The sequence below is a fragment of the Rhinoderma darwinii genome, chromosome 7, assembly GCF_050947455.1.
Source record: "Rhinoderma darwinii isolate aRhiDar2 chromosome 7, aRhiDar2.hap1, whole genome shotgun sequence".
In the NCBI taxonomy this organism is placed as follows: Eukaryota; Metazoa; Chordata; class Amphibia; order Anura; family Rhinodermatidae; genus Rhinoderma; species Rhinoderma darwinii.
In genome coordinates this window covers 78,482,810-78,498,989 of record NC_134693.1, presented here as the reverse complement: position 1 = coordinate 78,498,989, position 16,180 = coordinate 78,482,810, and the positions used below count along the sequence as shown (strand labels likewise).

Below are 16,180 nucleotides of genomic sequence, written 5' to 3'. Positions count from 1 at the left end.
AGTGAGAATTTAGACCCCACAAGTCCTTTGCAGAATTTATTAGAATAAGGCGATGAAAATGAAAAAAAATCCCCACTATAATATTGAATTTGTTCATTTTCACAAAGGATAAAGGAGGAAAAAGCACCCTAACATTTGTAAAGAAATTTCTCCCGAGTACGGCTGTACCCCACATGTGGTCTTTTAAGTATTTTTTTTTCATTAGAAATTAATTAACCCTTTCATTACTGATCCATTTTTTGCTTTTTCATTTTCGTTTTTTCCCTCCCCGCATTCCAAGTCCCATAACGTTTAATCTTTTTCCGTCAATAGAGTGGTGTGAGGTCTTATTCTTTGCGGGAGGAGTTGTAGTTTCTATTGACACCATTTAAAGTACCATTTAATGTACTGGGAAACTGAAAATAATATTCTTTCCAGGTTGAAATTGAAAACAACTGTGATTCCTCCATAGTTTTTTGGGTTTTGTTTTTACGGCTTTCACCGAGTGGTAAAAACGACAACTTAAACGTATTCTGCGACTAAATCCAATTACGGTGATACCAAATTGATAGAGTTTTTTTTATATTTTACTACATTTACAAAGTAAATACTATTTGTTAAAAAAAAAATTGTTTTGTTTCACCACATTCCGAGAGCCATAACTTTTTTTATTTTTTGGTCGATTGAGTGGTGTAAGGGCTTATTTTTCGCAGGACGAGCTGTAGTTTTTATTGGTACCATTCTTTGGTACATACCATTTTTTTCTCACTTTTCATTTAATGTTTTTTAGAGCTAAGTTGACCAAAAAACAGCGATTTTGGCACTTTAAATACTTTCTTTTTTACGGCTTTTATCGTACAATATATAATTGTATATTGTAATAGTTTGGACTTTTACGGATGGAGCGATACCACTTTAGTTTTTTTTTTGTTTTTACATTACTTTAGAGATAAAACAGGAAAAGTTTTTTTTTTTTGGACTTTTACCCCTTAAGGACACAGCCTCATTGTTTAAATCTGACATGTGTAACTATATGTGGTAATAACTTCAGAATGCTTTAAACTATCCAAGTGATTCTGAGATTGTTTTCTCGTGACATATTGTACTTTTATGTTAGTGAAAAAATTTGGTCAATAAATTCAATATTTTTTGTGAAAAACACCAAATTGTTGAGAAAATTTGCAAAAATTGGCATTTTTCTAAATTCAAATGTATCTGCTTGTAAGACAGATAGTTATACCAGACAAATTAGTGACTAGTTAACATTTCCCATATGTCTACTTTATGTTTGCATCATTTTTTGAACATCCTTTTATTTTTCTGGGACGTTACAAGGCTTATAAGTTTAGGAGCAATTTCTCACATTTTCAATAAAATGTCAAAAGCCTATTTTTTTAGGGAACAGTTCAGATCTGAAGTAGCTTTAAGGGCCTTATATTTTAGGAACCCCCACAAATCACTCCCAATTTAAAAACTGCACCCCTTAAAGTATTCAAAACAGCATTTAGAACGTTTCTTAACCCTTTATGCGTTTCACAGGAATTAAAGCAAAGTGGAAGGGAAATTTGCAAATTTCATTTTTTTTGCAGAAATTCCATTTTAATCCATTTTTCCTGTAATACTGAAGGTTTTTACTAGAGAAATACAACTGAATATTTATTGCCCTGATTCTGCAGTTTTTTTTAGAAATATCCCACATGTGGCCCTAGTGTGCTAGGGGCCTGAAATAAAGGCCCCAGAAGCAAAGGAGCACATAGTGGATTTTTCAGCCTTCCTTTTCTTAAATTATATTTCAGGCACCATGTCAGGTTAGAAGAGGTCTTGTGATGCAAAAACAAAGGAAACCCCACAAAAGTGACTCCATTTGGGAAACTACACCCCTAGAGAAATTCAACTAGGGGTGTAGTGAGCATTTTGACCCCCCAGGTGTTTCATACATTTCATTAGAATTGGGCAGTAAAAATGAAAAATTACATTTTTTTCAACCTTGACGTAGCTTTAGATCAAAATGTTTCATTTTCTCATAATATAAAGGAGAAAAAGCACTGTAACATTTGTAAAGCAACTTCTCCGGAGTCCGGAAATACCCCATATGTGGTAATAAAGTACTTTATCAATACACATCAGGGCTCAGAAGGGAAGGAGCGCCATTTGGCTTTTGGAGAGCAGTGTATCGTAACTGTCATTCTTCATCTGACAATTAGGGCTTATTCAGACGAACGTAATATTCGTCCGTGCAACGAGCGTGATTTTCACGCGCCTCGCACGGACCTATATTAGTCTATGGGGCCATGCAGACAGTCCGTGATTTTTACGCAGCGGGTGTCCGCTGCGTAAAACTCACGACATGTCCTATATTTGTGCGTTTTTCGTGCATTATGCACCCATTGAAGTCAATGGGTGCGTGAAAATCACGCGCACCACACGAAAGCACTTCCGTGGGACGCGCGTGATTCGCGCAACAGCACTGAAAAGTATGAATGAAAACAGAAAAGCACCACGTTGTTTTCTGTTTACAAACATCCAAACAGTGTCATAATAATGGCGGCTGCGCGAAACTCACGCAGCCGCGCATCATATGGTGATGACACACGGAGCTGTTAAGTGTCTTTTGCGCACGCAAAACGCAGCGTTTTTTGCGTGCGCAAAACGCACACGCTCGTGTGAATCCAGCGTTTAGCGTATTAGGTCCTGCCTCGGGCAGGACCTAATAGGCTTCCATACCAAGGAAACCAGGAAGCCTAGCAACGGCTTCCTGGTTGCCATAGCAACCATCGCCACCCGCGATCCATCATGGGGGTGGCCGGGGGGTACAGAGGGAATCCCCTGCCTCTGTCAACCACTTCAATGCGGCGGATGCCATTGACCGCCGCATTGAAGAGATTAAGCGGCGGCGATCGGCGGTAACTGCCATGTATTACAGCTGACAGCCGCTGAAGATGAAGCGCGCACAGCTCCTGTGTCGGCTTTATCTACAGGGCGTGACTGTACGCCCTATTGCAGGAACTCACTTTGAATCTGGATGTACAGTCACGCCCAATAGCGAGAAGGGGTTAAATATTTATTTAATTTTTTTCACTAATATTAAAATTTTCCACTGATATGCCATTTTAGTGCACAATATGTTGTGCTTAGTTTGTGCCACCGAAGACAAATACCTCATAAAATCTTAAGCGGGTTCTCCCGGGTATGGCGATGCCATATATGTGGACGCAAACTGCTGTTTGGGCGAGCTGCAGGGTTCAGAAGGGAGGGAATGCCATTTGGCTTTTGGAGCACAGATTTTGCTTGGTAGTTGTTCTGTTTGGGGTTTTATTGGCATTTTAGTTTATAATGTGGGGGCATATGTAAGTTGGGCGGAGAACATCAGGGCATAATAAGAGGGTATAATAATGCAGTAAATAAATAATAATTCATAGATGTGTGGCCGGTGTCGCACAGATAAATGGCGCCCAATCTTATCCGCTTTTGGAACACTCTGCACATTTTGTGTCATCATATTCTGAGAGCCAGAACTTTTTTATTTTTTTCTCCACCGGAGCTGTGTGAGGGCTTATTTATTGCGGGACAATCTGTAGTTTTCATTGGTAACATATTGAGTACATGCAATCTTTTTGATCACTTTTTATTCCATTTTTTGGCAAGCAAGGTGACCAAAAACCATAAATTCATTTTTTATTTTTTTCTACAGTGTTCACAGTGGGCTATAAATGAGAATTCTACTTTATTCTGCGGTTCGATAGGATTATGGCGATACCATATGTATATTGTTATTTGTGTTTTGCAGCGTTTTGCGCAATAAAATCACTTTTTTATAAAAATAATTTATTTTTTGCATCACCATATTCTCAGAGCCATAATTTTTTAATTTTTTTCGTCAAAAAAGCTGTGTAAGGGCTTTTTTTTTGGCGAGACGGGTTGTAGTATGTATTGGTACTATTTTGGGGTACATGCGACTTTTTGATCACTTCCTATTTCCTGAAGGGGTGGTGACCAAAAAAATTTGATTCTGGAATTGCTTGTTACTTTTTTTTTTTTTTGTGGTGTTTAATGTATGGGAAAAATAATATTATATTTTTATTGTTTGGGTTGTTATAAATGCGGTGGTACCAAATATTTGTACTTTTTTTTAACGTTTTCATTTTTTTCCTATAATAAATTACTTATTATAGGATAAAAAAAAATGTTGTTTTTATAACTAATGACTTTTATTTTTACACTTTTATAAAACATTTTTATTAACTTTTTTGAAACAACTACGTGTGAACATATCCTAAGGCCTTATTTACATGAACGCTGCGCATCATGGACGTGATAAACTGCAGTTTTTCACGTCCGAGGTGCATCCGTGCTCAGAGCTGCAGGACGCGATGTCACTCATCCCCCATAGTTGAGAGTCTATAGAGGGATGCGTGATGCGTGAAAAGATAGGACATGTCCTATTTTCCCACGGACCCTTCACACGGTCCGTTGAAACAACGGCTGTGTGAACGGCCACATTGAATAACATAGGTCCGTGGGACGGCCGCTGAATCAACGGCCGTCCGACGGACTTTTAAAACGTTCGTATAAATAAGCCCTTACTGTCAGTTTGACACTGACAGTGAAGTAATAGAAAGCCTATGAGGAGCAGCTGGTGGCTTGTCCTCTAAGGCTTCTGTACATGGCAGACCCAGATGCCATTGTCTGGCCTCCGGTTACCAAGCCAACCATCGGCAGCCTCCGAAATCGCATTGTGGGGACTGCCGTTGTGCTACAAATCCCCTTAGATGCGATCTCCACATCTAAGGGGTTTATTGACAAAATCAGCGGCGATGGGTCGCTGATTGGCAACAGGGAGGGCAGGGCAGACACCCTGCACAGTAAAGCATCGCTGCGGTGTAGCACCACGTGGCGGTTAACTGTTAAATTCCAGATGGAACTGCACATCAAGGTGCACTAAGTAACTGCTCGTCTGGATGTGCAGTTACGTCAAGGTGCGTGAAGGGGTTAATTATCTTCATTTTATTTTTATTTTTTTACAAAAGTTGGGTGTATACAAGGTTTGGCAAACTTGCCACCTTTTAAACACATGCACTCCACCCTACTCTAGTCTTACGTATATTAGCTCTATTGTGCAACATCAATTGCCTTAACCCCTTCAGGACCAAGCTCATTTTGGCCTTCAGGACCAGACCCATTTTTTCAAATCTGACATATTTCACTTTATGTGGTAATAACTCCGGAACGCTTTTACCTATCAAAGCGATTCTGAGATTGTTTTCTCGTGACACATTGGACTTTATGATAGTGGAAAAATTTGCTCGATAAATTCAATATTTACCAGTGAAAAACACCAAAATTTTGTGAAAAATTGCAAAAATTAGCATTTTTCTAAATGTAAATGTAACTGCTTGTAAGACAGGCCGTTATACCACACACAATTGTTGCTAATTAACATCCCCCATATGTCTACTTTAGATTGGCATCGTTTTTTGAACGTCTTTTTATTTTTCTATGACGTCACAAGGCTTAGAACTTTAGCAGCAATTTCTCACATTTTCAAGAAAATTTCAAAAGGCTATTTTTACAGGGGCCAGTTCAGTTGTGAAGCGGCTTTTAGGGCCTTATATATTAGAAACCGCCAAAAAGTCACCCCATTTTAAAATCTTCACCCCTCAAAGTATTCAAAACAGCATTTAGAAAGTTTCTTAACCCTTTAAACGTTTCACAGGAATTAAAGCAACGTAGAGGTGAAATTTGGAAATTTCATTTTTTTTTGCAGAAATTCATTTTTAATCTATTTTTTTTGTAACACAGAAGGTTTTACCAGAGAAACGCAACTCAATATTTATTGCCCAGATTCTGCAGTTTTTAGAAATATCCCACATGTGGCCCTAGTGCGGTAATGGACTGAAGAACCGGCCTCAGAAGCAAAGGAGCACATAGTGGATTTTGGGCCTCCTTTTTATTAGAAAATATTTTAGGCACCATGTCAGGTTTCAAGGGCTCCTGCGGTGCCAAAACAGTGGAAATCCCCCAAAAGTGACCCCATTTGGGGTATAGTGAGCATTTTGACCCCGCAGGTTTTTTGCAGAAATTATTGGAAGTAGGCCGTGAAAATAAAAATCGTCATTCTTTCAAAGATAATGTAGGTTTAGCTAATTTTTTCTAATTTCCACGAGGACTAAAGGAGAAAAAGCACCACAACATTTGTAAAGCAATTTCTCCCGAGTAAAACAATACCCCACATGTGGTTATAAACGGATGTTTGGACACACAGCGGAGCTTAGAAGGGAAAGAGCGCTATTTGGCTTTTGGAGCTCAAATTTAGCAGGAATGGTTTGCGGAGGCCATGTCGCATTTGCAAAGCCCCTGAGGGGACAAAACAGTGGAAACGCCAAAAAAGTGACTCCATTGAGAAAACGACACCCCTTGAGGAATCCATCTAGGGGTGTAGTGAGCATTTTGCCCCCACAGGTATTTCATAGATTTTATTAGAATTGGGCAGTGAAAATAAAAAAAATCCTTTTTCTTCAATAAGACGTAGCTTTAGCTCCAAATTTTTAATTTTCTCAACAAATAAAGGAAAAAAAGAACCCCAACGTTTGTAAAGCAACTTCTCTGGAGTACGGCAATACCCCACACGTGGTCATAAAATGCTGTTTGGGCATACGGCAGGGCTCGGAAGGGAAGGAGCGCCATTTGCTTTTGTTGTACAGATTTTGCTGCATTTGGTTTCTGGGCGCTATGTTGCATTTGCAAAGTCCCTGTGGGACCAAAACAGTGGATCCCCCCCAGAAGTGACCCCATTTTGGAAACAACACACTCAAGGTATTCACCTAGGGGTGTAGTGAGCATGTTAACCCCACAGGTGTTTTGCAGAAATTCGTGTGCACACGATGTGGGAGAATGAAAATGGGAATTTTTCCTTAGATACGCCAATATGTGGTGCCCGGCTTGTGCCACCATAACAAGACAGCTCTCAATTATTATGCGGTGTTTCCCTGTTTTAGAATCACCCTACATGTGGCCCTAATCTTTTGCCTGGACATTCGACAGGGCTCAGGAGTGAAAGAGTACCATGTAAAATTGAGGCCTAATTTGGCGACATATAAAGTATTGGTTCACAATTGCAGAGGCTTTGATGTGAAATAATAAAAGAAACCCCTGAGAAGTGACCCCATTTTGGAAACTGCACCCCTCAAGGCATTTATTAAGAGGTGTAGTGAGCATTTTCACCCCACGTGTCTTTTCCATAAATGATTGCGCTGCGGAAGGTACAAATTAAAATTTTTCCCTAGATATGCCAATTCAGCGTCAAATATGTCGTGCCCAGCTTGTGCCACACCCAAAAATTGTTAAAAGGGTTCTCTCGGGTATGGTGATGCCATATATGTGGAAATAAACTGCTGTTTGGGCACACTGTAGGGCTCAGATGGGTGGGAGCGCCATTTGGGTTTTGGAGCGTGGAATTTGCTTGGTAATAGTTTTGTTTGGAGTATCACTGTTGTTTCCGTTTATAATGTGGGGCATATCTGAGCTGGGCAGAGTACATCAGGGGCATAGTCAGGTGGTATAATAATAAGGTAAAAAAAATAATAAAATGATCCTAGATGTGTGTTACGCTGTGATCGATCCTGTCTGCACAGGCCGGTGTAGTACTGATAACTGGCGTCCTTCCTTATCCCCCTTTTGGTCCACACTCCTCACCTTTGCAGTTTGGGGAATTTTGCCGGGAAAGCGTTGTCCTGGTATAATACGGGCACCGTCGCTTCCAGCGGATATGGTTGGGCCCTCCCCTTCCTGGTTCCCTAATTTTAGTGCCTTGATACATCGCCTTTTGAAACAGAAGAAACGTTCCCCTCGGGCCTTCACAACTGGATAATTTTCTTTCCTGAATTATTGGAGCCTTAACTTATTTTATTTTTTCATAGACGTAGTGGTATGAGGGCTCTTTTTTTATGGGACGAGCTGTAGCTTTTATTGGTACATATTGGGGTACAATCAACTTTTTGATCACTTGTTATCCTTTTTTTGGGAGGCAAGGTGACAAAAAAAAAGAAATTCTGCCATAGTTTTTTTAGTTGTTTTTTTTTTATACAGCGTTCACCATGCGTTATAAACTACATGTTACCTTCATTCTGCGGGTCAGTACGATTCCGGCGATACCAAATTTATAGAACTTTTTTATAACTTTTTGCACAATAAAATTACTTTTGGAAAGAGAATGTATTTTTTCTGTCGCGATGTTGTGAGAGCCATAACTTTTACATTTTTTGTCGATGGAGCTGTGTGACGGCTTGTTTTTTGCGAGACGAGGTATAGATTTTATCTGTACCATTTTTGGATACATGCGACTTTTTGATCACTTTTTATTTCAATTTTTGGAAGACCGTGACCAAAAAAACAGTAATTATGGCAGTGTTTTTGAGTTGTTTTTTTTACGGCGTTCACTGCGCTGGATAAATAACATAATATTTTTATAGTTCAGGTCTTTACGGTCGCAGCGATATCAAATATGTATGGCTTTATTATTTTTTTCTATAATAAATGACTTGATAAGTGAAAAAGGGCGATTGTGTTTTGGGTTATTATTTGAAACTTTTATTGTATGTTTTACAACTTTTATTTTTACTTTTTTTACACTTTTTTTTTACACTTTTCTTTAGTCCCACTAGGGGACTTGAATGTCCAACTGTTTGTTTGATGTTCTAATACATTGCACTACCTATGTAGTGCAATGTATTGGAACTGTCAGTTGTTCACTGACAGCAAGCCGATCAGGCTCCGCCTCTGGGCGGGGCCTAATCAGCTTACGTAATGGCAGACAGGAGTCCATTGTTAGGGCTCCTGTTGCCATAGTAACAGTCGCCAGCCTTGCCATCGCATGGCAAGGCTGCCGATTTTCTACAAACCTCTAGGATGCAGCGATCACAATGGATCGCTGCATCGAAGGGGTTAATGCCAGGAATCGGAGCTAGCTCCAGTTCCTGGCGATAGATCGGGGTGTCCGCTGTAATATACAGCGGACACCCACTGCTGATGACGCCGGCTCAGCTTCTGAGCCGGAAGCTGAGGCGGCGCCATCTTGCCGATGGTACCGGAAGCCTCCTGGGCCCCGCCGACGACGGGGCATAGGAGGATTCCGTTACAGGCTGATCGGGAGGTAAGCATTAGCCCTCCGATTGCCTTTGCAGCCACCGGCAACCCAGCGATCACGTTGCTGGGGTGCCGGTGGCTATAAACTCCTCACATGCTGCGATCTCTATTGAACGCAGCATGTGAGGGGTTAATCGGTCGGATCAGAGGCTAGCTCCGGTCCTGGCCGATACCTCAGGGTGCCAGCTGTAACATACAGCTGTCACCCGGCGGTGATGTTGCTGGCTCAGCTCCTGAGCCAGCTTCATCTCCATGACGTACAGTAACGTCAAAATGCGGTAAGACACAGTTTTTATTGACGTTAATATACGTGATCCGGCGGGAAGGGGTTAAAGGCAACATAGATTTGATCGGTATTAGGGCTTATTCAGACGAACATTATATACGTCCGTGCAACGAGCGTGATTTTCACGCGCATCGCACGGACCTATATTAGTCTATGGGGCAGTACAGACAGTTGCGTGATTTTTCCACAGCGTGAATCCGCTGCGAAAAAGTCACGACATGTCCGTTCTTTGGGCGTATTTTGCGCATCACGCACCCATTGAAGTCAATGGGTGCGTGAAAATCACGTGCACCACATGGAAGCACTTCAGTGGGATGAGCGTGATTCGCGCAACAGCTGTGAAAAGGATGAATGAAAACAGAAAAGCACCACGTGCTTTTCTGTTTACAAACATCCAAACGGAGTGTCATAATGATGGCGGCTGCGAGAAAAGCACACAGCCGTGCATCATACGGGGCTGACACACGGAGCAAAATGCCATGTTTTTTGCGCGGGCAAAACGCACACGCTCGTATGAATCCGGCCTTAGGGTATGTTCACACGCAATGACTAAAAACGTCTGAAAATACGGAGCTGTTTTCAAGCGAAAACAGCTTCTGATTTTCAGACTTTTTTGTAACAACTCTAGTTTTTCGCGGCGTATTTTACAGCCATTATTGGAGTTGTTTTTCAATGAAGTCAATGAAAAACGCCTCCAAAAACGTCCCAAATTTCGCGGGCATCTTTTTACACGCCGTATTTTGACAGCGACACATAAAATTAAGCCTCGTGGGAACAGAACACCGTAAATCCCATTGCAAGCAATGGGTAGATGTTAGGGGCGTTTTTTCAGGCAAAAAATGCCCGAATTACGCCTGAAAACACTGCGTGTGAACATACCGTTTGGGTTAGATTGTGTGTCAGATGCACACAGGAGCCACTGTCAGCCAAGTCTTCAGTCCAGCTGACTTACAGATTCGGCTCTACTAGTCAGCCTGAATGGACGTTCTATGTCATCTTTATGGTGACCAGGAGAGCCGATAAGAGCCAAAGGTGCAGAGAGCTCGGCTAAGCGCTTCTGCTTCTTCGTGTCAGCGATGGTGGTGGTCTCAGCACTCGGACCCCCAACTATCAAAACTTCTGACATTTTCTGAAACTAGTTACTCCTTAACATATAAGGCCTCGTTTACACGAGCGTGATATACGTCCGTGCGACCCGCGTGCTTTTCACGCGTGTCGTATGGACCTATCTAAGTCTATGGGGGAATGCAGACAGTCCGTGAGTTTTGCTCAGCGTGAGTCCGCTGAAAAAAACTCACGACATGTCCTATACTTGTGCGCTGTTCGCGCATCACGCACCCATTGAAGTCAATGGGTGCGTGAAAATCACGCAGGTCACACGGAAGCACATTTCTGTGCGAACAGCATGATTCGCGCAACAGCTGTCAAACTCTGAATGTAAACAGAAAAGCACCACGTGCTTTTCTGTTAAAAACATCCAAATGGAGTGTCATAATGATGTTTTTAGTACGGGACAGTAGTTCCACGGAGAGGCAGGGACTCCTAGCGTCGTACATAACTATGATGCTAGGAGCCCAGCTCCCTGCAGTGTGTTCGGTCTGGGACTTGCGGCCGAAATACGTTCCGTCCTTTACGGACGTAACATGCTCGTGTGAATCCAGCCTAACAAAATGCCGCATGATCAGATGATTGAGCTCACCATTCACATGTACAGATATTTCGCAATCATGACAATATAAGTGCATTAAGGTCTCATTCACACGAGCGTGAATCACGTTTGTGTGCTGTGCATTGAAACAACGCACAGCACACGGACCCATTGATTTCAATGGGGCCATTCACACATGCGTGATTTTTCATGCAGCGAGAGTTAGTTGCGTGAAAATCACTGCATGTCCTATATTGGTGCGTTATCACGGACCTACGCGCCCATTGAAGTTAATGGGCGCGTGAAAACCACTCACCGCACACGGATGCACGTGTGTGCGGTGCGTGATTTGCGCATCAATTCAATTGAAAATATATAAAAAAAATAACATGTGCTTTGCGAGTGCATGAATAACGCATGCCACTCGCAAAGAACACTGATGCATAATGCAACACACACGGAACAGATTCACGCGCGTTTTTCACGCGTGTGAATCTGATACCCTCGTGTGAATGAGGCCTAACTATGAGGCTTCCTTCTGTCATTGCAATGGAGCAGACTTTTAAGAGATAGACTCTCCATCTCCAGTTTGGTGGGGGCAACCATTTTAATTTTGCCTTAAAGGGCGAAAGGGAGATGTCACTTTGAAAATGCAGCCTCATCTGCAGTTTTCAATGCGATCACTGTTTAAAGGGAACCCGTCACCTACTTAATGCTGCCCTGTCTGAGTGCAGCATGAAGTAGTTATGAAGTAGGCTTATTTCAACAGTGTGTCTGTTATGTATAAATATCCTCTAGTCTAAACTTGCATTTTTTTTTAGCAGTGATTTGTGAGCCAGAGGTCCCACGTATTCATGAGCTTTGGGCTCCCCCCTGTATACTTACCCTCCTTGTTCCGAGTGCAGCAGAAGTCCGGATGTCTTTGACGTCATGACATCACGATGCTGTGCACCGCGCACAACGTCGCGACGCTGGACGGCGTCAGGACCTCCGCTGCACCCGGAACCGAAGAGGAAGGTAAGTATAACGTTACTGCCTGCTGCGGTCCTGTATCTAAGGGTATGTGCACACAAGAACTGGCTTTTACGTCTGAAATTACAGACTGTTTTCAGGAGAAAATAGCAGCGTCGTTTGAGACGTAAAAGCTCCTCCTCGCATTATGCGAGGTGTCTTTGACGGCCGAACATTTGAGCTGTTCTTCATTGAATTCAATGAAGAACGGCTCAAATTAAGTTTCAAAGAAGTGTCCTGCACTTCTTTGACGAGGCAGTCATTTTACGCGTCGTCGTCGTTTGACAGCTGTCAAACGACGACGCGTAAATGACAGGTCGTCGGCACAGTACGTCGGCAAACCCATTCAAATAAATGGGCAGATGTTTGCCGACGTATTGGAGCCGTATTTTCAGGCGTAAATCGAGGCATAATACGCCTCGTTTACGCCTGGAAATAGGTCGTGTGAACCCAGCCTAAGCCTACCATCTGGTAGACTTAGATACATGGCCCATCAAACCGGATCACACATGGTGTGGTCCTGTCTGCTGGTCCCTGTATCTAAGCTTACCACATGGTCGGCTTAGATACATGGCCCATGTGTGATCCTGTCTGATGGGCCCTGTATCTAAGCCTACTACATAGTAGGCTTAGATAAAGGGTCTCAGCAGACAGTAAGCTTATGCTGTATAAGATTACTGTCTGCTGGGGCCCTGTATCTAAACCTGTAAAAAAAAACACCAACACACTAAAAAACATTAGTAACGCATTTGGTAGGCTTAGATACATGGCCCATGTGTGATCATGTCTGCTGGGCCCTGTATCTAAGTATACCTTGTGGTAGGCTTAGATACATGGTACAACAGACAGTATCACATATGGGCCCTGTATCTAAGCCTACCAAATGTGTTACTAATGTTTTTTTGGGTGTTTGTGTTTTTTTTTTTTTACAGGTTTGGTCGTTGGACTACGTCGGATTCAAGGACTATTTAGATGACGGCTTTTTTTATTTTCAATAAAATGGTTAACAGGGGTTGTGTGTTTTTTTTTTATTTTAATAAAATTATTTTTCTATGTCTATGTATTTTTTGGAAAACTTTATTACTACTGCCTTAGTAATGGCCACTGGCTTGACAGCATCCATTACTAAGGCAGGGCTTAGTGTTAGCCGGTGAAAAGGCTAACACTAACCCCCATTATTATCCTGGTACCCACCGCCACCAGGGGTACCGGGAAGAGCCGAGTGCGATCCAGGGCCCAACAATCTGTAGTGATAGTCGGGTACTGGGGCGGCTGCAGACTGGTATTATTAGGCTGGGAGAGGCCAGAAACCTTGGCCCTTCCCACCCTGGTGTAATGCTAGCCTGCTGCTATGTTGTATCAGGCTGTACCTACCTACCTACAAGGGGGCTGTGTGGCACTACCTACAGGGGGCTGTGTGGCACTACCTACAAGAGGGTTGTGTGGCACTACCTACGGATGTAGCCATCTTTAACTTGACTCTGATAACTTACTGCAGGGTTATATCACACAACAAAAGCCATTGAAAAAGTCAAGATAAGGGATCTAGACATTGTTTATTTAATGCGTTAAAATTCAAGGTAAAGACTGCTACATCTGTACAAGAGACTGTCTGGCACTACTTACAAGGGGGCTGTGTGGGACTACCTAGTTGGGGCTGTGTGGCACTAGCTACAAGGGGCTGTGTGGAACTATCTACAGAGGGCTGTGTGTCACTATCTACATGTGGAATCTGTGAGTGGCTGGCTGATGGTCATTTTACTGTGAGGTGGTGGGCTGATGGTCATTTTACTGTGAGTGGGGGGCTGATGGTCATTTTACTGTGAGTGGTGGGCTGATGGTCATTTTACTGTGAGTGGGGGGCTGATGGTCATTTTACTGTGAGTGGTGGGCTGATGGTCATTTTACTGTGAGTGGGGGGCTGATGGTCATTTTACTGTGAGGTGGTGGGCTGATGGTCATTTTACTGTGAGGTGGTGGGCTGATGGTCATTTTACTGTGAGTGGGGGGCTGATGGTCATTTTACTGTGAGGTGGTGGGCTGATGGTCATTTTACTGTGAGGTGGTGGGCTGATGGTCATTTTACTGTGAGTGGGGGGCTGATGGTCATTTTACTGTGAGTGGTGGGCTGATGGTCATTTGGGGGCTGGTGGTCATTTTACTGTGAGTGAGAGGATTTATGGCATGGTCTACATGGGGGAGGTGGGGGGCTGTATGGCACTGTCTACATGGGGAAGTGGAGGATTATGGCACTGTCTACAGGGAGGAGGTGGGGATTATGGCAATGTCTACAGGGAGGCTGTATGGCACAATCAAGAGGGGGGGGCACTATCTACAAGGGGGGGGGGGGCCAGTGTGTCGCAGCCAGATGAGGCATTATACTGTGTGGAGGCCGCTTAGCGGACATTATACTGTGTAGGGGCACTACAGGGGGCAAAATACTGTGTGGGCACAATTAGAGGACAAAATACTGTGTCCTTGAAGGGGTTATAATATATTATATTATTACATATTATTATTATTATACTGTATGGAGGGCACTAAAGGGGCATTATACTGTTGGGGGGATCATACTTTTTTATGTGTCATTTTTTTTATGATGTGGGTGTGGCGCTGAAAGATAATTTCGCACTGGGCGCCATCTATCCTAAGGCCAGCCCTGCCTATCGTACAAATGTCTGGATTCTCTTTGTGTCTCATTTAAGCAGCAGGTGCATGCTGCATCTAACAGAAGAAAATATATTTTATATGGAGACAAGAGCTATAGTTATTTTCCTGAACCACACAAGGCAACTAAAAAAAAAATACTATTGCAATCACACTGAACTACTGGGATTGTCACACATGAAGAAATCCGCCCTAATGGCCAGCAGGAATAACAAAATCTTGTGTTTCAGAAGGACAGAAAAATATTGATGTATTGGACAATCTTTATTTTGGTTGTAATCATTGACAGTATTATAATTTTAAGGTTTTTGTCGCCTGATGTAAACAATATTACAGTGTTGACATCCTATGGTTATAATAGATGTTCATTTACTAGCATGTGTCGTGCCATTTCATTACTAGCTCATGCGTTTGACTAACCGTACAATTTGTGACCCTACTGCAAATGTAAGGACCAGAATATTAAATATCTGAGATTGGGATATGTCTCTATTTTCTATAAATGGTCATTTTAGACTTTCGCTATCAGGTCACATGATCTCTTTTTTTTTTTTGCTTATTGCAGGACTGGTCATAGGATTCTGATATATAGCATTGAACAGTCATCAGAAAAAATACAGAAACCTATGCAAGAAAAATATGTTACAATAAAGGACGATTGTAACATTGTTTATAATTCAGTAGCTGGAAAAAAAAATAATCTTCAGATACAATTGCACCATGTACTGGTAATGTACAACAAATAACCCTGTATACCTGCTTTACAAGAAAATGTTCTGCAAATTAACGATCCATTCACCGCTGCATGTCTTGACACCCTTTGCATACCACAGCTGATTTGGATGATATGGTGTTTAAAGGGTCTTCCTTACCTTGTCTTCACCTGCTCACAGATGACAGGCTCAGCTGTCATTTAAGTCTCCTCCTCCCCAAAACAGATTTGAACACTGTATGTATGCAAGCCCTAGTCCTCACCTTTCAGAGACACTTAAAGGGCACCCTTCTCCTAGATCCAAATCTTCCTTGTTATTTTGTATCTAAATTCTCCTGCACACCCCTCAGTGGTGACGCCTGTGACAGGAGGAAGGGAGGAAGGAGTGGTTTTACAGGGCAGTCCCATTAAAGGCACAGCCTGAATAGCAAGATGCCAGGCTGTGGAGATTACCTAGTCAAGGCACTTATCTATGCCAGGAGGATAGAGCATATTAACCCATTGTCTGGCAGACCTCATGAAATGGCTTTAAAAAATAGCTTTTTTTTCTTTATTTTGTCACATTAATTTAATATTGCATTTTTATATACTGGAATAGCTATTGTCAGATGTTTTTAGTGTTTAAATCTTAAAAACCTGTATGTTTGAGACAAACTGTGTCTTTAATGGAAATTGGACATTTAGGATATGGACAAATGCAGCACATTTTTTTGCTGAAATTTCTGCGACAGAAAAT

General features: G+C 42.2%; 1 protein-coding gene across 3 annotated transcripts in view; it reads right to left on the bottom strand.

Annotated features, from left to right (window-relative positions):
* The window catches only part of CSDC2 (cold shock domain containing C2), a 68,288-nt gene extending 52,452 nt beyond the window's left edge, over positions 1–15,836 (bottom strand). Inside the window, exon 1 of one of the 3 annotated variants that reach the window (XM_075832296.1) lies at positions 15,708–15,836. The gene's annotated coding sequence lies outside the window, so the exon portion shown is untranslated. The other 2 variants (XM_075832297.1, XM_075832300.1) reach the window with 2 other exon arrangements.
* Between the last annotated feature and the right edge of the window lie 344 nt (positions 15,837–16,180).